At 38.7% G+C, this 22,748-nt stretch overlaps 1 long non-coding RNA gene across 1 annotated transcript in view; it reads right to left on the reverse strand.

Annotated features, from left to right (window-relative positions):
- Window positions 1–3,365: 3,365 nt before the first annotated feature.
- The window catches only part of LOC110015459, a 29,216-nt gene continuing 9,833 nt past the window's right edge, over window positions 3,366–22,748 (reverse strand). Inside the window, exons 2-3 of the long non-coding RNA XR_002873639.1 lie at window positions 4,262–4,325; window positions 3,366–4,175 (exon numbers count right to left, since the gene is read on the reverse strand). This is a non-coding gene — a long non-coding RNA (uncharacterized LOC110015459). The remainder of the gene's footprint in view (window positions 4,176–4,261; window positions 4,326–22,748) is intronic.

A 22,748-nucleotide genomic window follows, 5' to 3' on the forward strand; every position in this document is an offset into this window, starting at 1 on the left:
TTTAACCATGTCTTGCACCACAGTTAATTTATTTAAAACAACCTAAAGGGTCCCAAAACTGCACCCTGAGGTACATCTGTGGAGACACAAATGTATAAAAAAGTCTGCCTTACAAAACTTTGAAAGGACAGCCGGTCACATTTGATTACAACTATAAAAAATATGTAATTTTTTTCCACATCAAGATTGTTAAATTACTAGAAAAGAAAAATGGTACCAGCCGATTTTTTGATTTATTTTTTTTACCTGAAATTTTGTACTTCTCTGACCGGGTGAGTTAACACTTTTAACCAATTGCATCTGTTTTCCATCTTTAAGCAAATCAAATCAAATTTTGTTAAAGCACTTTTCATACAGCAGTAACACAAACTGCTTTAGAGGTTTAAAACAATTGTAAATTAAATTATAAAAACACACAGAATGCCCTCAACCCTCCCAACCCCTCGCAGCCAACATACTGGAAATACAAAATGACATGAATACAGCTCAATCTAGAAAAAAATAGAACAGTGAGACAGCACTTCAAGAGATAGAAATGGTCAGGTTTCTTTCTAAAAACATTTCAGGCATGGTTTTAATTATTTACGATCATTTATAAAAAGTTCCTGTGTTTTTTTCTCGATTTCTTTACAAACCAAGAAACAAAAGAGACAGTTTCAGATTCAGAGTCCTAACATCACTACGATGCCTCATGCTCTTTGTCTTAAATCGTTTTAGAGGAGGGAGTCTTTCTGTTGCCACACAGTCACGTTAGAGTTGCCCTCAGTGGTTGTGTGTCACTAAGCTTCATTCCCTCTCCCCTGCTGATAAATGTATTCCAATCCTAAGTATTTTTTGTGTGGCTGTAGAAAAGAAACCAATAGACTCAGAGGGAGTTCATGAGACCTCCTGTTAGAACTATGAGGCAGGAGTGATGCTTCTCTGTCTCTTGTTTGCAATTGTATTTATTTATTTATTTAATTTACATTGACTCTACTCACAAAGAATACAGTGAACGAGTGAACGTCCCAGCTAAAATAATGCAAAATGTTCCCTTTAATCTGACACATTTTTAGCTCCCGTCATGCAAGGATTTAACCAGGTTTTAGACATTTTAAACCCAGAGAAGCACATAATTTGCACTTCAAGATTTAGTCACTTGGCTGTGTGCAGCAGGAGCTCATCCACGAGAAACAGGGAAGGTACATTCACTTCCTCAGCAGGTTTAAATGAAACAAAACTCATCTTACCTGAGAAAAGAGATTACCACAATTGCGGGAATGTTTAAAAATCCCCAGAGACAACGCGAAGAGACAAGGTTTTAATAAGGCTCGCTGATTTAAAAAGGTTTTGGATCATTTTTAGCCTCAGTAAAGGCTCACATGCTCTGAAAGCTACAACATACTACTTATTTTACAAAAAATGTAAAAATGGAGGGTAAAGTAACTGGAGTTTTTTTTTTTTTTTGCCAATTATGACTCTTTAATGTAAACATAATTAGTTACTTTTTTTGGCACTAAAAAGTTTTCTCTGTATTTTCATCTTTTTTTAAGGTCTCATTAAGTTTCTCCCTTTGCTTTTTTTTTAAGACGTGAAATTCTGGAGATTCTTTAAATACTAACCAATAGCAGGATTACAGGTTGCCTTTATTAGAGAAAGAATTTCTAGTTTAATAAGCATCTGTTGTGTGCACTAACCGTAGGTAACTAATTATTTTTGCTCCTTTGTAAACGCAGCCAAAACCAAAAGCTAAAACAATTCAAGGAAATCCTTTGGTCATGTCTAGATAAGTGTGGAAGAGACACATACGGCTGCATTTTAATGTTACCTTGTTCAATGAGAATTAAATGAGTCCCTTGAGAAAGATGGGCTGCAGCTGCAGGAACATAAAACTGTTTATGAAAAGCTGCTGTATGGGAAGAACTTGATAAAAAGTCGACATGCAGCATGTGTTAAAACAGGTCTGCCAGAGTGTGGATGGAACTGGACACTTTTAAAAGTACCTGCAATGATTTTAGTAACAAAGGAAGCGATGATAAAAGGGAATGATGTGGAGGATAAATCTCAAGAAATTCAACCACAGAAGCAAAAAAACGAACGAATTTGAAATCATAACAAACCTGGTAACAAAATTTTTCTATCTATTTTTCAGTGTTTAGACCTTGTTTATCACTTGAACATCTATATGCTAGGACCATATTCAGGCTTCTATAAACCTATGTTGGTGAAAATATATATTTTTTCTTTATTTTGTTTTCAAAACAGCAACAAAGCACCTCCCTATTGGGTTGAACGCTCTTAAAAGCCAGCAAAAAAACCAAAAAGCAAAGCTTTTGTTTGTTGTCATGAAAAGAAGAGAAACTTTTCCCTCAAAGCTGAGGCAAAGCTTCAAAAAAACAAGCAGTTGGCTGATGCTCAAACAGTGGACCACTAAAATGCCCCAATCCTGATGGAATGGAGCTGTTCTGATCATGCTCATACATCAGGAACTGAATAAGAATCTTAAGCCACAGGTGTTTCACATCTAATCTCTGATTTACTTCATAAAACATTCCAGTCAGACGCTGATCTTTAGCAGTTCTTTCTCTGAGATGCACAAACTGATGGTAGACCATCAACCCCTTCGTCACAACTGCCCTTATAGGTGGATAGGGGTTGTCTGCGGGTGAAAATGGGCCAAACCTGTACGGGCCACACAGGTCTACATGAAATATTCAAATCTATTAAATTCTTCAAAGTCTGTGATGCTTAGCAACAATTCCTAGAACAATTCCTCCTGAGTATAAGTTGCATCCCCAGCCAAACCTGGGGAAAAAACTAGACTTGTACTCCAAAGAATGTTGTTGTTTCTCTTTCGGCTTTTTCCCATCAGGGGTCGCCAGTACTTAATCTTCATCTGAAGTTCTTTTTTAACTATGAATATTTTCATTCATTGTTGTACTTCTGTTTAAAATGTTTCTTTCAGAAGTAAAGAAAGGACAACAAAATGTTTTAGCATGAAAGTTAATTGCTTGTTGAGATTTCAATTAAATGAAATTTGTTTGCACCATTTTTTAACAACTCATCTCTGTCTGTCTCACAAGAACTGTAAACAAATGAATTCATGTCCACATAAAATTACTACAATATTAAATTAAAAAGAAAATAGTCTTTTGTTTTACAAAAAAGTTTTTTTTAGTTGTTTTTCAATAAACTGGATATTTTTGCCAAAAACATTTCTGATCTGGTCGCACATTAAAACTGCTTCTGCCTCACAAACTGTTCTGTTTGCTCGAGATGGATCCAGATCACACTGAGATCATGACAGAGAAGGTTGTCAGCTTTGTACCTAATCACCAAACATGTCAGATGATAAATCACCAGCAGGTCCCCGACATAAATGTACAACAGAGCTGTGCGCCCGCTGGCAGCCTCATGTGTGTACTGACAGCCTGTGCAGAGATTATCCATGCACGGCATGATGGAAGCAGAAAAGGTCAACAACTCTGATTAGATTCTTACATTTCTTTGACAGGACACCTGCCACTGAAAAGTGCAGACATGTGAGTCCGGATGAGGAGGTTTAATTAAGCAACTGTTTCTCTTTAACAAACAGACAGCATTTTTTGGATTTGCTTCAGAATCTTAAAAATCCCTGGAAGAAATGATCTCAGTTTTTACATTTTTAATGCCAGCTTCCCTCGAAACTGCCATTACCTCTGGATCTTCCTTCTGTCCCTGTCTGATTGAGCTTTTCCATCTAAGGCAGCCCAGACTTGAGTACCTGATCCGGGTCCAACACTGCCTGAAGCTGCGCAGCCCCACCAGCTGGTGAGGGCAGCTTCTCGGTGGAGTGCGGTCCAACGCTACCAGAGAGGCAGCAGAAGGAAATCTGCGATGCACAGTCAGCCTCAGGGGCCTTCACAAGGGCATGACAGGGATTCATCCCAAAATATCCCAAATAAAAAAAGAAAAAAACTGCCTATCAAGCAGCTGAATAAGGAGCCTGTTTGTTTTCAGAGGAGGTGCTGTGAGGTTGTCAAGTCCTGTGGGAACCTCATTGTATTGTGTCCCCAATGAGACAATGAGAGAGTCCAGCATCTGCCACAGAAACTTACCTCGTCCATTTATTGTTCATCGAGAGACAGCAGTTCGTCTCCGAGAGCGGCGTCCTCAGGGAATCCGCCAAATAAAACAGTCCGCTCTCATTTTAATAACTGCAAAAGAAAAGGTAACTATCATTTCAGTGTTGGATCACCACTAGATTTCTTCATTATCCCTCAATAACAAGGTAAACAATTACCACTCAGAGCAGAAATGTGCAGCTTAAGACAGCAGACTCGATAATTAGGGCGAGGATGTGCACACTGAAAACAAAACAAAAAACAAGTTGGAGTCTTTAAGCTGAAGAAAACCATTAGTTCTAAAACTTAAAAATAATGAAAGACATTTATCTCCAAATCCTTTTTAAAAGTACAACCGAAGAACAATTCTGCAACAGTAGCTAATCATTTCTAGATCAGCAAAAACAAACTTTAAGAAATAATATAAACCTAAAAATTAAAAATTATGTGCTGCCACACAAATGTTTTTTTGAAAAAAGAAGAAACTTTGTAATAAACAGCAGAAAATGGTAGCTTTAATTAAATTTAATTCCATTTACTGTAATTGCAGGGGAATTGCAGTGCTGAAATGCACAGGGCAGTAATATACAAGACCACACAATAGTAGACAAAAAAGAATAAAAATAAGAATTGAGTGTAGTTATGTAGATGTAGTCTATTTCTAAACAGGAAAGTCTCACTTCAAACTCACATCAAACCCTATTGGCATGTCAGAGTTGTCCAGTTCACTGTTAAGTCTGATTAGATCAGAGGTCCTGCGGTGCAATTTGAGGACCGGGTGCAGTGTGTCAGCCTAGCAGCAGGGCGTTTTGGGCGTTGAAGTGCAATTTGGGTGTCAGAAATCTTAACCTTTGCAAAGAAGACTTATCACGTCAACCAATCAGGGGCTCAGCTTTGGCAAGTGATGTGTTGGTGATGGGGGAACCAACAGAGGAGAATCTGATCATTCTACTCCTGAACTAAGTTAAAAAAAAGGTCCTCTATTTTTATTGTTGTTTTTTTTACCCTCCAACTAATATGGGACAGTAAGTCAACAAACTGGGTCACATAAAGACGGATGTACCGCTGAAAGCGGCCGTCATTCAGACGCAGCTCCTGCAGTAGATGCTGAGGGTTACCATGCTGGGAGAGTCTCTGAATGATGTCATGAACCCAAACATTGAGACTGGATTACTGCTGCTTTTGTAGAACACTTAATTTCTCAACATCATCTGTGTCTTCCATTCATTGTAAACAAGATGTCCACTCAATCCTTCCATGCAGCAATGAGGCTAAAATCACTCATCTGGAGCCTCTAGTTTATGAACACATTTTTGGACAAGCAACCAGGAACATATGTGACACACGTCGACAGAGGCAGCAAACGCAAATTTGACGTGCAAATCGCTTCGGGGCTGAACGCAAGCATTGCAGATATCACATCGATATTTATTTTTCTTGTAACATTTGTTTTCCCTCAAAAAGATATTGTGGCAAAAAGGAAAAAAATCTGAATCACAGCAAAACAACTTCCACCAGGATGCTACTTTATTTTACAATTCCAAACTAATATAGTAGCGTTTCTGCCTTGTTTCCTGACTGCAACTACTAAAGAGCTAATTCTAGATCAAATAACGGCCAATAAATGCCATACTTATTTAACAGTTTGATATTTGGGTCCATGTTGCCCAAAGGAGCGAAAGTTTGAGTAATTTGAAATTACAAGATAGACAATTTTAACCATTATGTCTTTGTCATTACAGTCTACTCTGAATGTTATCCTCATAAAAGTTAACTTTACTGAACAAACCACTACTTGCTGATTTGTAGTGTTTTCTTAATTAAAACAGGTTCACTTCAAGATCTTTTATGTTTTTCTTTTTGTTTGTGTCTGGATCACCATTAATGACTTATTAGACTCTCATTTCAGCAAAAGATTTAAAAGGAGTGAGGCCAAAAAAAAGTGCAAAGACACATCCTAAAGACCGTTCGAATTTTTCTGCAGCATTCTGCTTTTTTCTTGGGTAAATAATGAGAAAGAGGCAGAAAACATGTGGAGATCAAGGCTGAAAAGTCCAAATCAAAACAGCTCCCAGCTGCAGATATTTAGAAATCAAGTAAAGTAAAGCTGCTAGACTTTATACTGTCACGTACACAGTCTGAGCGTCACGTTTGTTAAATACACATGGTCTGTGTGAAACCACTACACAGGCATGAAATTCCAGAATGCAGAGCTTTGCTTTCCCACAAAACCTGTCTCACTCTCTCTGAATGGAACCAGATCATTTCTCTAAAGAATTCTGCTTTTTTTTAATACCTCTTCCAGACATAAAAAAGTAGCAGCAGCAGCATCCCACAGAGTGTCATTTGTGCTTCGGCAGGGCAGAATGAGCTTATACTCTTTTCTCCCCACAGGAGTCACGGCAGCAAGAATCTGCAAAAGATTTATGGGAAGACTGAAGCTACAGCACAACTGAAAAGTTCAGTCAATAATTATGTTTAGCAGGTCTATTTGCTCCCACGATGTGTTCTCTCTTAAAAACAGCTTTTTTAATCTAAAGAAGTGTTTCAGAACCTCTGAACGTAACCTGAAGGTCACTTTAAGTAAACAGACTCTGGCAGTGGAGATGTAGCTTTGAGCCTGAGGCTTGATAACAGCAGAAAAAGAAAGATAAAAGATTTGGCATTTTCATTAAAATTACTTTTCTATTCAGGGCTGTGAGCATGGTGCAGCTTCTGTATGTGTTTATGCTTGCAGAAGGGATTTTGTTTGCAACTTCAGGTTTACTCTGAAAGGGTTTGCACCTTTTTCAGGTTTACATTTGATCACTTGCTGTTGTGTTTGCAGCAATTGAAATGCTGAGTTGTTTTAAAATCAACAATGAACACCCTCATTACATTACAACTGACCTGTACAAAGATGGTTTTCCTACAGAAAAAATTAAAAAGAATATGTTTCAGAAAACAGAAAATAATGTCACGAAATAAAAAACGAAATGTTTAAAAAAACATAAATTAGAAATCAGAAATGGTAGGTAATATGGGACATCACTTATTGGATGAAGTCTGTTCATCTTTTCAACTAGTAGTTATATGTTGGGCGGGCCACAAGCTCCCTGCTCTGCTCCATTATGATGCATTTCTTTTTAAACAGATCCGTGTACGTCTTTGTTTTCCTCTTTTAACCTGGTGTGTGACTCAAAACTGTAAAGCTGGACAGCTCCAAAACTGCAAAACTTGCACTTCAGGGCCACCGTACTCAGCTCCACGTTGCATCTGAGCGCAGCAGAAGTCATCTTAGTCAAACCAAACAGGAAATATGCTGCAGATTTTGTTGGAATCTTTCATCTTAGTTGGTTAAAAGACGGTTTCTTTCAGGAGCTGTCCAAACTTTTTCTCCCCACATCCCTTGAGCTTCAGGGCTCAGCTTGCAAGAACAAGCAGCTGTCAGGCAAGCAGTCCCCAGAGGAAGAGCCTTCTCAGTGGAGCCGTCTGCTCTCCTGGGTGCGCAGTCAGTCCTTGCATGTAAACAAAACACAGAGTGGCCCGCACACCTCCAAGCGTAAGGTGCCTGCATTTCCATTTACAACCTTACATTGAAAACTAGTTTTGGAGGTACAGGAAAAATAAAAACAGGTATATCCAGGCCTCTACTGGCCTACAGTCATAGACAGAGGATTCCAGTCAAACCGACACAGGTTGGGCTTTTCTCTGCTTCACTGCCTGCTGCACACCTGAGTCTCTCGCCTGCATGCTTCAGTGCAGCAGAGGAACTTCCAGGAAAAAAAAAGTCCAGCAGCATCCTACCTCCAGGGGTCAACACAGGCCTCATCTGCCTTTTATTCTCTGTAACACTGCCCACTGTTGGACAAAACACACCGAGATCGTCATGTGAACTTGGACAGGGGGACATGGCTCAAATTTCATTCATTTCATTTTTATTTACCACCATTCAAAGAGGCCCAAAGTGCTGTAACACAATATTACATCAACAAATGCTAAAGAGATGGAAACATTTTGACAAGAATTAAGAACGTAATGAGAAAACCTTAAAAAGGAAACTAAGGCACGGTCGTGGAGGAACAGTTTAGCTTCAAAACTCTCCATGAGGGTAACCTCTGTAAAGCAGGTGGCAGCTTGTTCAGAAGCCGACACAGCAAAAGCACGGTCCCACCAGAACTTTCACTTGCAGTTTCCTTTCGTGTGTATATTAAAATCAGAACAGCTAGCGAGATAATGGTGTGTGTGTGACCAAAGCTACATTCACAATGACCTCAGCAACGCACGTTCGAGCGACCACTTCCAGTGAAAGGTAGATTGACACGTTTCAGGCTTCAGCTTTCAAAACTCGCAAGTTTCTAAGACTTTTTTCGGGCTATACATACAAAACGTGCGACCACTGAACGCGCGTTGAAAGTTAACTTAGACCAATCAGGGACTTGGATTTGATAGTGACATATGGGTAGCATCCTCTTCAACTCATTTAAGTGCCGACCTTGGGGAAATTAATAATAGCTGTTTTTTGCCTGGCTGTGTTCAGCGCCTTGAATGAGCGACACCTCCCCGGTGTGTAAGTAGCTTTAAACCGTTTACACAATTTCTGTAATTGTTGCACATCAGCGCAGAGCTACTTTTCATCGCTCTATAGTCCACTGGATTTAGGTTAAAAAACAGTGCAGTTCTGGTTATTCAAAAACGTCACCTCTGGAGTTGAAACTCTAGAGTTCCAAATGTTAGTGAACTTTCCACATCCTTTTTTTGTGTTTATTTGCAAGTAAAATGAGACGATTTACAATTTTAGGTGAGCTTTCATGCCAGCCAAATGAAACCAACGTACAGTGATCCCTTGTCTAACAGGGGAGTTAGGTCCTAAACGTAGCCGGCAATAGGTGAAATCCAGAAAGTAGGATGTTTTAAGACTTTAAAACTTCTCACACACATTTGTCTCAGACAGACATCAACATTTTTACACTTTATCTTGTTTAAACAATGTTAAGATTAAAACACCACAGAGAAATAAATCCAGTATTATAGAATGAAAAGCAAAGCTGAACACGTTCTGAACAGGAGATATTTGATTTGATTTGATTTATTTATTTCAAGCATTGTAGTCAAAGCAATAAAGAATTTACACATATTTATCAAACTCATCACAGAAATGATGAAATGCATAGATTAAAAAGACAGAAATGGCACGGAGGAGATTGATTGACAAGGTGAACAGCCAATCAGGACACACAACACGGAGCATGAAAATGAACATGCCAGTGTCAATTCACCCATAGTTTGATCAACTCCCTCTGACACAGTGAACACTCATTTAGAAAACTGTCAATTGTGTACAAGAAATGCATATTTCATCTCATTAAATACTAAAAACAAGATTAAACATTTAATTAGGGTTTGACATTTTACATATTTATATGTGCTTATATGTAAAGCATAATCAACTCAACTGTATTTGACAGGAATCTCTGGAAGTGAATAAATCTGGAATAAATCATCCGATTGGTATTAGACACATGGTTTGATCTTTTAAATGTGAATATGTAAATCTGTCTCAGCAGCATCTCACCACACACAGAGATATGAATTACATCTGGCACGTGCACGCCGCGGTAAGAGCTCTGATAATTGACATAAGTTTGTGAATGCAAATGGGGTTTAAGCGTCATGTAGGTACGCGTGGAGTTAAGGGACCTCCCTGAGAGAAAACACTGCTTCCTGCCAGTTGCATTCACCGTCTCTCCCAAAAAAAAAAAAAAAATCACTTAATCATCCAGATTTCTCCCCCCTTCCATAAATATGAATTGCGCTTCCACTGATTTCCCCACAGAGTTTACAGTGAGACGAGCAGCCAGCAAGTTACTGACACAAATTTACTAACCAGTAGAAATATCGTCCCTAATTTAGTACATTTTATAGGAAAGCTCACAGGACTGGACACATATGATGTACAATGAGCAGAGCCACACTGCGCCCCGACAAGGTCAGATTCAGTCCATTCTCTTTTCTGGGAAGGATGAATAAAACATTTCATATTTGGAAACATCCAAGGCCCCAAATAGGGAAGGGTATTAGTCAGTGTCAAGCTGAGCTCACCAAAGCATCATGTTCTGTTATCATCTGCCCTCTTTCATGTGGTTCACTCTTGAAATAATCTTCTTACAAACAACTTTTATTTGTAAAATTATGAGTTAAAGACCCTATGACAAAAAACAGAGAGGAAGAAATCCCTATTGGCTTTCGTCTTAAACTAAAGCTATGTGCAAACATAATCCTCAAGACCCACTCCAATCATCTTTCGTGGCATTTTAAAAGTGTTCCCAGGGGTCTTTTAATTATGATTATGCCATTCTTGGCTAAAATCCAAAACCTATGTTGTTTTCTAGGATATAGCGTCTGCAGAACAGAACTAGTTCATGAGAAATTTGCCTCTAAGTAGTGGGTGGTACCATTCCCCTACCCGTTATTGGGCGTAGCAGGGAGCTGGTGGCCCGCCCAGCGGACTTTCCACGTCACAAATAAGCTCTTTTTCAAACGGCATCTTTTTATCTGCTTCTGATTCACAACCATTTAAGTAAACAAATACTCAGGAAAGCAAATTTGACCTTAATTTTCTTTATATACGTCCTCTATCATCAGTAAAATGCCACAGGAACATATAAAAAGAAAAGACACAATTTTTATTTTATTATATAATAACTATGCAGAAATGCACCCTTTCCCTCCAAAAAAATAAACATCTTTCAAAGAAGATTTTGTACATTTTGTACAAAAATTTCACACATCTGTAAAAAAAACAAGTACGTTTTTGTTAAAATCAGATTTTAAAGGAAAATTTGATATGAAGGCAAAAATATTCCTCATTAAAACAAATAAAACACTAAATCAACTGTTGATTGAATTCAGGAAGAGACTCCTAAATAGGAAGAAAATCCTCCTGCTTCCTGGAGAAATGTTTAAAGACCAGAGAAGCATCCCTGCAGCACATTTCAGTGAATTAACAAAGGCTTTTTTCTGAACGTTAACTTTTTCTAAAAGTAGTTTGAAGAAATGGGGGAATAATGAGTGAAAGGAAGTCTTAATTATCACGACTAAAGGCAAAGACTCACCACCAGGAAGACAACTACATGGTGGATTAACTGTTGCTGCTTCTGTGAGCTTTAGTTGCGCTGCTTTTACTTACAGCTTTAATACAGGCAAAAAAGTAAACTAAAGCAGCATTAAAAAGTGTTTTGTGTTTAATCCTACTAGTTTCTTCCTGTGATCTCAATTCCTGATTGACAAACAGAATTACATCCTTTGTTTAGCAGAAAACCCACCCTAGTTTGTCAAGTCTCAAAAACCTGCTGTTTGCATGATTAGTAAAGTTGGACATTTCATTCTTTCCTTCATTTGTCTTTTCTCCTAGATCAGAAATTGAACCTGCCTGTTAATGTGAGCATCTTTAATGCAGGAGAAAGTGTTAAATGAATTTTGGACCTCACCCTTGCCTTTTTTAGCACATTATCCTCAAGTTATTTTGTCAGCTTTCTTTCAAATTCTGTTAGGTGTCAGGCACTCTCAGCTTTCGTGTCCTTAAAAGCATCAGATCCAAGGCCTTTTAGTCAGTGCAGCATTCCTAACATTTTCATTAAATGATATCTAAATTGACATCCACTGCAGCATGTGTTCAATTTCAAATTGTGTGACACTAAAGGAGGTCGTCCTCCAGCTGGGGGGTCCGACCTTTTTAACATGGAAGTGAATGAACAAAAATCACCTGACATGTACTTTTCAATCTTCTGAGATTTATTGTTCTCAGTCACACAACATCAAAGCTTTTGTTCAATAAATTGATTATTAGCTTCTAGTCTGTTAGACTCAATTTAAGTATCTGACAGCAGTGGGATGCAGCATTTAACGTTTCTGTTAACGTCAATCACTTTCATATTTTTTAATTGACAATAATGGCTGTTATTCTTTATTTCTATCTGCATACATAACCTATATGTTTATTTTTTAGTAAGTATGTCTTAGCACTGATTTGGTAAAGACCTTAATCTCACTGTATATGTGACAAAAAGTCAATCTGATTCTGATTATTTTAGAAAGGGCAAGATCCAGCCATAATGTAAGCTGGATTCTGCACTTCTTTCTAAAGACCCACCCTGATTTATGTTTTTTTAAAGACGAAGGACATTAAGAAAATTAAGCTTAGATTTGCATTTCAGAGTATTTCTTCATTCAAATTGGTCGGCATCTATGTCCTATAAAATGACCCATGTTTTTTGATTTTGGCTAAAAACTGTAAAATCATAATTCAAAAACCACTGGGAATGCTGTGACAATAGATCAAAAATTGTTGGAGTGGGACTTTAAAATGTGTCATAGGACTTCTTAATAATTAAAAATGTCATGTTCTAATATCACTTTCATTTTAAAACTGGAGCCAAGGAACAATAAAGTTAAGTGACAGAACAGTTTTTGTAGTGTAACAAAAGCAATACTAGTTTGCAACTTGTAGAGGTCTAAGTGATGTTTTACATCTTTAAAAATATTTAAAAATCTCTCACACTCTCAGTTCACAGTCCCAGAATCTCTGAATCACTGCTGTCTTTTTCCACTTTCTCACACTGACAACATTAGGAATGGTGGTCTGTTATGTAAGCCTTTCTGATGTTCCAGCTGCTCACCTGAGCTGTATGAAAATATGTATTTATTCATGCGTACGCCTTAAAGGTACAGTAGGTAAAGGAGCTCCTTGCCAGTAAAAACCATAAAACAAAAGGATGAATATCAAAGCAGAGTTCAAGTTTTAATTTTCCGCCTCTGCTGCTCCAGCTTTTGATCAGCCTTTTCTCTCACCACTTGGTCACGCATCAGTTCAAGCCCCAGCCTCCAGAACAGATGTGACTTATCAGCACCCGTCTACCCAGCAGCCCGCCCACTTCTGTCCTCTCCCAGCAACCCCCTCTTGATCTTCACTCCGAATGCACCTCACTCCTTACCCGCACTCAAAAATACCATATGAACCAAATGAAAAGAAAACGTTGTTGTTTTTGCAACAGTCATATTGATTACAAGTCATTCAACAGAAAACAGGATGAACAGGGTCATCATTCGCTTGGTGCTTTCTCCACACTGCTCTGTTTTGCCCATTGACATAAACACTGAACTTTGAGGTCACCCAACGAGTTCAGATCAACAGAAATAAAGCCTGAGGGGTGTCGGGAATATTGACAGGAGTTTTGTCCACTTAACGACCTTCTGAAAATGGGCAATTGGGCAGGACTAAGTGTATATTTGAAGGGACTCATGGGTCCATCCACAACAGGAAAGAAAATATATATAAACATAAACCTCTAAGCTCAAGTTGGAGCAGAAGAAAGATTTAACAGTTTTAAAAAGCCCCCCTCCAATAAGTTTGTTATAAAATGGTAAAAAAAAGTGACATTTACAGTGTTTCCTCATTAATCATGAAAGTCTGAAATAACTCATCATGTGAAATCCACAAAATAGACTTACAGAGGTTTTAAGGCTGTAAAACTCTTCACTTCACATTTTGATCACCTTTCTCAGATAGACAGCTTAACACTTTTCTCTCTTGTTTAAACCCTCAAAGTGCAAACTCTCATGGAAAAATAAGTTCAGTATTATAGAATGAAAACTAAGCTCTGATCGCAATTGAAGATTTATGTATACCATATTTTCCTGAAGTATAAGTTGCACTTTTTCTTTAGCATATATTGGCATGGGGTGCGACTTATACTCAGGAGAAACTTATTTGTGATTCTTTTTAAACAAATGGGCTCACATATTTGTGGGAGCCAGTTTAGCTCGTGCTGGTTTGCAGCGCCTTCCGTCCGTGAAACCAGGATTCGAATCCAGGTTGCTCCCTATTCCCTTCTCTGCTTCTGTGCCGGTCCCAAGCCCGGGTAAAATTGAGAGGGTTGCGTCAGGAAGGGCATCCGGCGTAAAACATTGCCAAGTTAACCATGCGACTCCTCCTCAAAAGAGAGGTTGTTTCGCTGTGGCGACCCCTGATGGGAAAAGCCGAAAGAAGAAGAAGGGCTCATATATTTGTCATTTTCCACTAACAAGGGGTCACCCTTTAGTGGATGTTTCCTACCAACCACTAGAGGGAACTGTGGGTGTGATTTGAGAAGCATTGCCATTTGCTCCCAAAAGTGAAGCTTTTACTCCAAAGTGACTTGTACATGTTTTTTCCTCATGCATTTTTGGCTCCTGTAACTCATTCCTCCAACGTGACTTACACTCCGGCAAATATGGTCTTTGGGAAAGTGCACATATCTGCAGAAATCTGTTTCTGCAAAACAGTGAGACCACAAAAGATGAACCCCGATATAATGAGGAACTTACAGTGCAAAGCGCTTTTCTACCTTCCTTGAAGGACCAAAGCTCTTTACAGTCACAAATCAATTTACACAGTGATGGCGGCTCCACTGCCTTACTCTGCCACCAACCTGTAAGCACCAGGAGCAATGTGGGGTTCAGTGTCTTGTCCAGGAACAAATCGACACATGGGGGCAAGGCAGAACCCGAACCTGCAATCTTCCAATCAGAGGCTAACCACTCTGCCTCTGCACCATGCCACCCTCATGAGAAGGCAAGCAGACAGCAACACAATGTCACCATCATAGCACACTTTCTCCATTTCAGAAATGTTTTGTAGGAAAGTGAAAAAGGTATTTGGTTAAAAATATTTTCAGGGCCACCAAAAAAAAAATTACGGATCCCAAAGGAAAATTGAGCAAAGCTGTTAATGATTTAGAGTTTGGGTATGAAAAAAATAATTATGAAAGCTATGAGAGGCTTTGGAGAGTGATGCAAGCTGTTGTAGTCTATTCTTCAGGAAAGAAAATTGGCTTATGGAGTTGTGAAAGTGTGAACTAATTATGCCTATAAACCAACATTCATTGAAGAATAAGTCAGTCACATTCAGCTCTGATATTTTGAATCTGCATTGCTCCAAATCTGTCATCACACTATCCAAACTTCTGAATGTCACAAAGACAACTCAAGCTTTGCCCCCCAAGAAAAATCAATTGTTAGAATTAGTCAGAATAACATAATACACTGTCAGCAAAGACATAAATAATTTAATGAAAAACAGAGAGAAAATGCAAAAGGATTGTGGAAAAGGCTGCATTAGAAAAAGCCCCAATTATGACTATACCACCTCCCACCAGCTTTTATTTTCTGTACATAGGGAACTGTTTGTTTAAACATGTCTCATCCGTGCCGACTACTATGTTGCAGAAGTCTTTCTGTACCTTTGCTGTGATGTACTATTTCTGTTTTGCTTTATTTTTGAGTGAAACCTGCTGAATCAGGTGAAAATTGAGTAAACAGTAGAAAAGATCCCGGTCCCAGGATCTCTGTCAAAATTTACCATCAACAACAATGTTACCTTTAGTTTGAAATGTTTTGTGTCTTTCTGACTTGCTTGCCTTATTGCTTCATACAAAATAATTAAGTGTTTATAAATAACTGTAATAGCAATTAATGAAAGAAATGTAATGAACAGAGTTACTAGTGGATATTTCTTCAATAAAAGCGATATTGGAAACTACTTTTGTACGTTTTCTTCTTTGAAAATAACCAATGCTTCAGATTCTGAACAAAAAAACAGCAGTGAGAGGTGAACTTTACCTCTGAAAGGATGCGTTGTTTCACTAAACATAACGTTTATATCCCACTTTTCTCCGTTGGTCCTCAAACAGCAGCTGCAGCAGAGCAAGTAGTGGGTTCTGTAGCCATTACCAGGAAAACACTTCACACTGCATATCAAACAGTCCTGTTCATGTGAAACTGCAAAAATAACAACATTAAAGTTCTAATAATTGATACAGTATTTTTCTCTTTTGAAAGTGATCATGGTATAAGCGTGAATATGCACTTTCAGGTGTCCTAAATCGGAGCTTAATGGACTTTGTGGAAGCAACTTTTGCAGAGGATGGTTCACGCATTTATTTCTGAAAGTGGGACACCTGGAAGGGCATTACCTCTTACTTAACCATCAGGCATCTTGTTCCTACATTGAATGCTGCACACAGCAGCGTTTAAAATTATAAATGTTAATCATAATTCACAGCCATCAGCAGCAGTCAGGTTTTTGCAGCTTGCAAATCACTGAATCATTTTCAGATGACGGGTGACATTTAGTTTATAATAAAACTTTACCTTCCATATAAGAGGACTAAGCTTATAAGATCAGCAGCTTGCAGCAGAAACATTAGCTGCCTCTTCTCTTTAACTCATGCTCTGTTGGCTCTTTTGGAGCTGAAAGTTGTGCTGCATTCACACAACGTCTTTTGAATCAAAGGTCAATTCTAACTTTACAGAAGAAATGTGCATAAAATGTCACAAATGAAGTGAAAACAAACATCAAAGCTGTAAATTCTAAGTATCTTGTTATGAAGAATTGACAGTAACAGCCCAATAAATTGAGATTGTGTCTTGATGCCTCCAAAAGCAACTTCTCCCTCTAAATACATGTGCACCTTACTGACTTATTTCCCCCGAGGATGTCCGCGGTAGCTTTGAGAGAACAATATGCACAGTCCTATTTCCAGATGAGAGAAGTCATTACTGTCCTCTGTTCTGACATAAGCCTCTTGTGTAATAAGTTGAAGTCAAGAGGGGCTATTTTATTCAACTGAGTCACACAGATGAAAACGCTAGCCCAGTCATGGAGGCAGCAGCTCTTCGAGGATAATACTGACACGTTGGTGGCCGAACAAACACACGCGCAGGTATCGATAAAAGATGTCAACAAATGCAACATCCTTCATGGCATAGCTGAACAATAAAAAGGGACAATAGCATGCAAATTTACCGAACTGCAGAACAAAGCGTGGGCTTTGGGCCCGAGCTGTGTCAGAACTCTTCAGCACTTCATGGTGGGCGAGGAGCAGCGGGGATGCAAGCTTCAAAACGCCTGCAGCGCTGTTGCGCTTCACATCCCAGCAGCCAAGGCTTTTCCTTCTGTTCCAGTAGTGAAAACAACCTGGCCCAGAATTCACTGTGGGGGAAACGCAAGCACAGACTGCAGGGATCACCTCCGGTTCAGTCGCTACTCATGTGTGGGAATGAGATCTTAACTGCAGCAGCAGCTGATTGCATATACGGTTTCAGATTGACGCGGGTCAAGAACATAAATTTAGGCTGATTCAAATGATCAAAATGTGTTTTCTGCGATAAATGCTCCTGTCATTCACTCTCCTCCGCTCAGCTGTCCTGCTGACCTACTGTTCAGCCTCAAGTCAGCACTGAACTCAATTTCTATGAGCTGTAATTGAGTAGAAAACTATACCTTGCTAAAACCTCTAATGTTCCTAAATACCAGGACCTGAAAACCTTTTATGGACAAAATGCTTCTCTGCTAATATAAATCAGAGAACAAAATGTGCAGTTTCATTTACTGAGAGACTCTCAATGGCCTGCGGTTAGCCCATTTGCATTGCAGCTCTGCCGCCATGAATGTGTTTGGAAATTGGACTGTAATTTGAAAGAAGCTGGAAAAGTGCTGTGCAAGGAGACATCTTTTACCAAATCTTTACCAATTTATATTTTTGATACAAACAAGAGAGAATAAAAATAAATATGTAGGTTTTTTTTTTATCAAAGCCTGAAACCCAAAACAATTTTTTTTCTTTAAAGACCCACTCCGATGAAAACTGCGTTTTACATTTTTCAAACTGTTGTGAATCAGGGACAGACAAAAAAAAAACTTTATCGGAAAAAGCTTGTAGGCGTGATGAAGAACCTACAATCGGTGGTCACAAACTCCCTGCTCCGCACCATACATTGTATCCACGTGTTGACGACTAGATCCACGTACGTCTTTCCTCTGGCTCAAAAACCGTCGGCTGGATTGCGCCAATATTGCTCGCCATTTTTGTTGTACAACTGATGTTTGGTTGGGGTTGTGAGAGCCTGTAAGCTAGCAGGAGAGCATCTAAACAAAGGGTTGATGGGAAGAAAGGGCTTACTCACTCTGCACCAACGACCCCCGTATTTTTTATGAAACTATGTCCTGGAAAAGACAGTTTTTTCTATTTTGTCTAAAAATTGTGGAATCATCAAATCAAATCAAACTTTATTTATAAAGCTCTTTTCATATAAAAGTATAGCACAAAGTGATTTACATTAAAACAAAACAAATAGATAATATAAAAACAAGCATGAAATTAAAATAAACAAGCACAAAAATAAAAAATTTACCTACACAACCCCCCACTCCTTTCACACCTCCCACCCCCCTAACTGATGGGGAAAGACAATGAGAAATAGGCTGAGCACAAAAACAAGATGTTGGAAACGCTAATACAGAACAGTTTTTGGAACCGCCCTCTCTGTGAACAACCGCATAACCAGGCGGGGACCGCTCCACCACAGCTAAGCGGTGATGCAGGTTCCCATCCAGAGCCGCAGTGGCTGAACAGCAGCCGACTCAGAGGGAGAGGTCCAAACTGAGGAAGCAATGGAACTAAAAATGAGAATGAAAAAATGAAACATATTGATAAAAATAATAAACAATAAAACATTGAAATAAGGTAAATTAAAATGACACAAAAAATCTAGTGTCAGTTCATAAAACAAGATAAAATGGATAAATAAATAAATGAATAAATAAAGGTAGTAAAAAATTAGCTGAAAGCCAGGTTAAAAAGATGGGTCTTCAGCCTTTTCTTAAAAACGTCAATGCACTCTGCGGCTCTCAGCTCGTCTGGCAGACTGTTCCATAAACGGGGGCCATAGTGTTGAAAAGAGGCTTCTCCGTAGGGTTTGGTTTTTACAGTCTAAATGGTTAGAAGTCCAGTGGCAAAGGATCTCAGGGTCCGCGAGGGTTCATACTTTCCCAAAAATTGAATAAATAAGAAGGCACAAGACAGTTAAGACATTTAAAAACTGTTAGAAGTATCTTAAAATCAATCCTGAAGCATATGGGGAGCCAATGCAGGGATTTTAAAATTGGAGTGATGTGAGCTCGCCTCCTGGTCTTTGTAAGAACTCGTGCAGCAGAATTTTGGAGAAATTATGTTGGTTTTTGGAAGACCAGCAAGCAGTGCGTTACAATAATCAATTTTACTGATGATAAAAGCATGCATTAGCATCTCCATATTAGCAAGAGAGAGTAGTGGGTGGACCCTAGCCAGATTTCTAAGATGATAAATACCAGTTTTAACCACCTGTTTTATATGAGGGATAAAAGTCAGCTTAGAGTCGAAAATAACGCCCAGGTTTCTGACTGTTTCTGAATGGCTTAATGAAAGTTTTTTTAACTTCAGAAACTGTTTCTCTCTCTTAGCTTCAGGATATAACTAAAATTTCAGTTTTTTCCCGGTTGAGCTGCAGAAAATTATTTGCCATCCATAATTTGACATCTAGAATACATTTAAAAAGTGTTTCTATTGGTCTTGTGTCATCCGTAAATATAGCTATGTACAGCTGGGTATCATCAGCACAGCTATGAAAGCTGATGTTGTGGCTTCTGATGACATTCCCCAGAGGAAGCATGGAAATGTTAAAAAGGGAAGGGGCCAAGGATGGAACCTTGAGGCACACCACAATTAATTTCATGGCCCCCAGGAAAGTGTGTGTCCATGCTTACCCTAAAGTTTCTCTCCATGAGATACGATTCAAACAACTTGAGAACAGTCCCTTTGAAGTCTGTTTAAAAGGATCAGGTGATCAACAGTATCAGAAGCTGTACTTAGATCTAACAGAACTAGTACTGAGACCTGACCTAAATCCAAGGCACACCTTACATCATTAACGATTTTTACAAGGCTGTCTTAGTACTGTAGTTCGCTCTAAAGCCAGACTGGTTTATCTCAAAAATGCTGTTTTGTGAGAGAAACTCATTCATCATTACCAATAAAAAGGCTTTTCTGTTCATTTATGATGTTAGATCTGACAGAATCGATCTTGCTCCTGAAGTTGTTTCTAAAGTTTTACTTAAAAGGTCACTGGAAATTCCTTTACAATAGATCAGATAACTGGAGCGGGACTTAAATTCCCATTTTTTTCATGATTATGCAGAAATTCGTTAAATATCTTAGTAAAAATGAATTATAAAATTATTAAATATATATTTACGGCAGTGGATTTGAAGTCAATGTTGTAATCGGAGTCTACCTTAAAGGAGCATTATCTTCCCTCACCTGACAGGTCTGGGCAGAGAGACTGCGCTCAGGATGGCCTGGTCAGGCTTTTGAATTCCCCGTGTTAGCAAAAGGTCCTCTTCCTGTAAACGTAGACAAATGTTCTGTACGGAAGCAACTGCAGCCCTGCAGCGTCCCCACATGTCAAACTAATGAATTTTTAAAGAGAGCATGAATCAAAGTGCAGGTCAGATCAATAGACCATGGAGTGAATTTCATTGAGCTGTGGTGGGAGGCTGAGGAACAAGTGTTGCATCGTCACAGGTGTCCTGTCAGGCGTAACATTAGACAGGTTGTCTACATTTTTTTCCTGATCCCTGTGCACTGCCTAATGTGGCCTGTGACATCAGTCAGAATCAATTTGAAGCCTTTATCCAATTAAGAGCATCATTCTGGACACTAAGCACCGCCAGATAACAGGACCTGTCAATCAGTGACACTACACAGCAGCAAAGCATCAGTTATCCTGTGATGTGACAGCCCTCTAACATGCTGTCAGCACAACCTTTTCCCTCATGTCAAGGCTGCAATGTTAGCTTAACATTTACAGAATTACCTTTGAAGTCGAGATCAGAATTCAGTTCAAAAGAGATAAAAATATTAGGGCAATATCTCAAGATTTCTGAAATGTTTTTTCTCCACACAAATTTATATTTCAAAGCGATCGGTCAGCGCACCACTCGTGAGGTCTAGTTCTTACTCACTTGGCTTATTTTGCTTGTCCATGAGGACTGCGATGAACTTCTGAATGGCGTTCATACTTTTTTGAACAATGTGATCCAGCGTTTATTTTTAAACCGAACGACATCCTGCTCATTCGTTTGAAAAGAGCCAGAGGAGGGTGGTGTGTTTGTCCACTAAGCAGAAGCAGGCAATACAGAGGCAAAAAAAAAATTTGAAGTGAATTGTATTCTCTGGTAGTCTCGTGCAAAATATGAGATAAATCCAAGGTGTTTCCAGTCTTGCTTTCTTTTTTATCTTGTCCACTCTGTGTTTCTCTGTGTCTGTGTGTGAATTAAGTATTTCCCTTAACTTCTTCAGTTAAGTGTTCAACATCTTCAGTTTTAAAAATGTCTTTTTAAAATCGACAGAATAATGCTCCACAGGCGTAAAATTCCAGTCGTGGGTGACGTCAACAGCAGGTGTCACATTCTGCAGCGATTCCGCTCCGATGGCCATGTGACCACGGTGACTCAAGCGATTACAAATCACTCTGAAGTATAAACCGGCCTTAAGGGACGTCATGAAAATGGAAATGTACCATCTTAATGAGTGTGTTGAGTGTCTAACGAAGTATCTGTAAGCATAATGCAAGTTGCACGCACTTAGGATACTGTTGTCGTACACACTCTAGTCATAAGCAAGGTGACACCCTTTTCTTGACGTGTGCTAATGCTGCACAGATGGGGTGAGCTGGTGACGCCAAAGTACGGTGGCCCTAAAGCGCAAATCACATTTACAAATCTACGCAAAAACATTTTAAGTATCACAAAAAAATTAAAAAAGCAAAACAAAAAAACATTTTTTTTTGGTTTCTGGAAATTTGTTTTGATTTCTAAAATGTAATGTTTTTTATGTTATTTGTTTTGCTTTTTTTTTATAATACTCTGCTCTGAGAATCTCCTGCAACAGGAGGTTGTGTTGTGTCTAATTTACCCGTCTCTGGAGGATGTCCAAGCTTTAGTCTCACAGAGACAGCAGATCGATCCGTTTACCTGCCAGAGATAAGAGGGTCAGCTCTATTACATCTCCTCTTCTCCTAGCTTTTGGGAACAAAAATTACTTAAAGACTAGAAACAGAAACTGAGGAAGAGGCAATTTTCAGGCTTCATGGTACACAGATAAATCCAGATGGAAGTAATCCCTCCAATCAAGTCTGATTAAATCAGAATGGGATGTAAATGTTGAGTGTAAAACAAGCTTAGGTGATCAGTAAACAAAATGAATGTTGAAACAAAATGGAAATGTGGAAATGAATGAATTGAGCTTGAACATTTCTACATCTACTAGAAGTTAGGAAGAAAAGTACTCCGTGAAAATGTACTAATTGGAAAGAAACTTTAGCCAGATGTCTTATGTGTTTTATGTAACAAAATTACTTCATCCTTTGTTTCCTTTTTCCATGTGAAGTCAGAAGGAACAAAGGAGAGGAGTGAAGCACGTGGAGGGTTCAAGAGCCTCCAGCCCTTTATGATACTGAACAAAGGGTCACTTCCAGGGTGATTTGACTCTAATTTCTCTGCCTACAACAACAACAACAAAAAAGAAAAAAGACAGACAGCTTCAATCAGAACTTGACACAAGCATTAAAATGTAAGAAAGCAGCTTCATTACACAGTTACTGCAGTAGCAAGATTTTTAGTGTCAAAAGGTAATACCCGACCGAAATCTCACTAAAACAACATCGAAACTGACCACGATTAACATTTTTAATAAAACTAAAAAAAAAAAAAATTGGTTTCTTCTGCTTTTTGTTTAATATAAGAAGGAGTTAAACAAAGTTTACAAATTA

The sequence above is a fragment of the Oryzias latipes genome, chromosome 8, assembly GCF_002234675.1.
Source record: "Oryzias latipes chromosome 8, ASM223467v1".
Classification (NCBI taxonomy): domain Eukaryota; kingdom Metazoa; phylum Chordata; class Actinopteri; order Beloniformes; family Adrianichthyidae; genus Oryzias; species Oryzias latipes.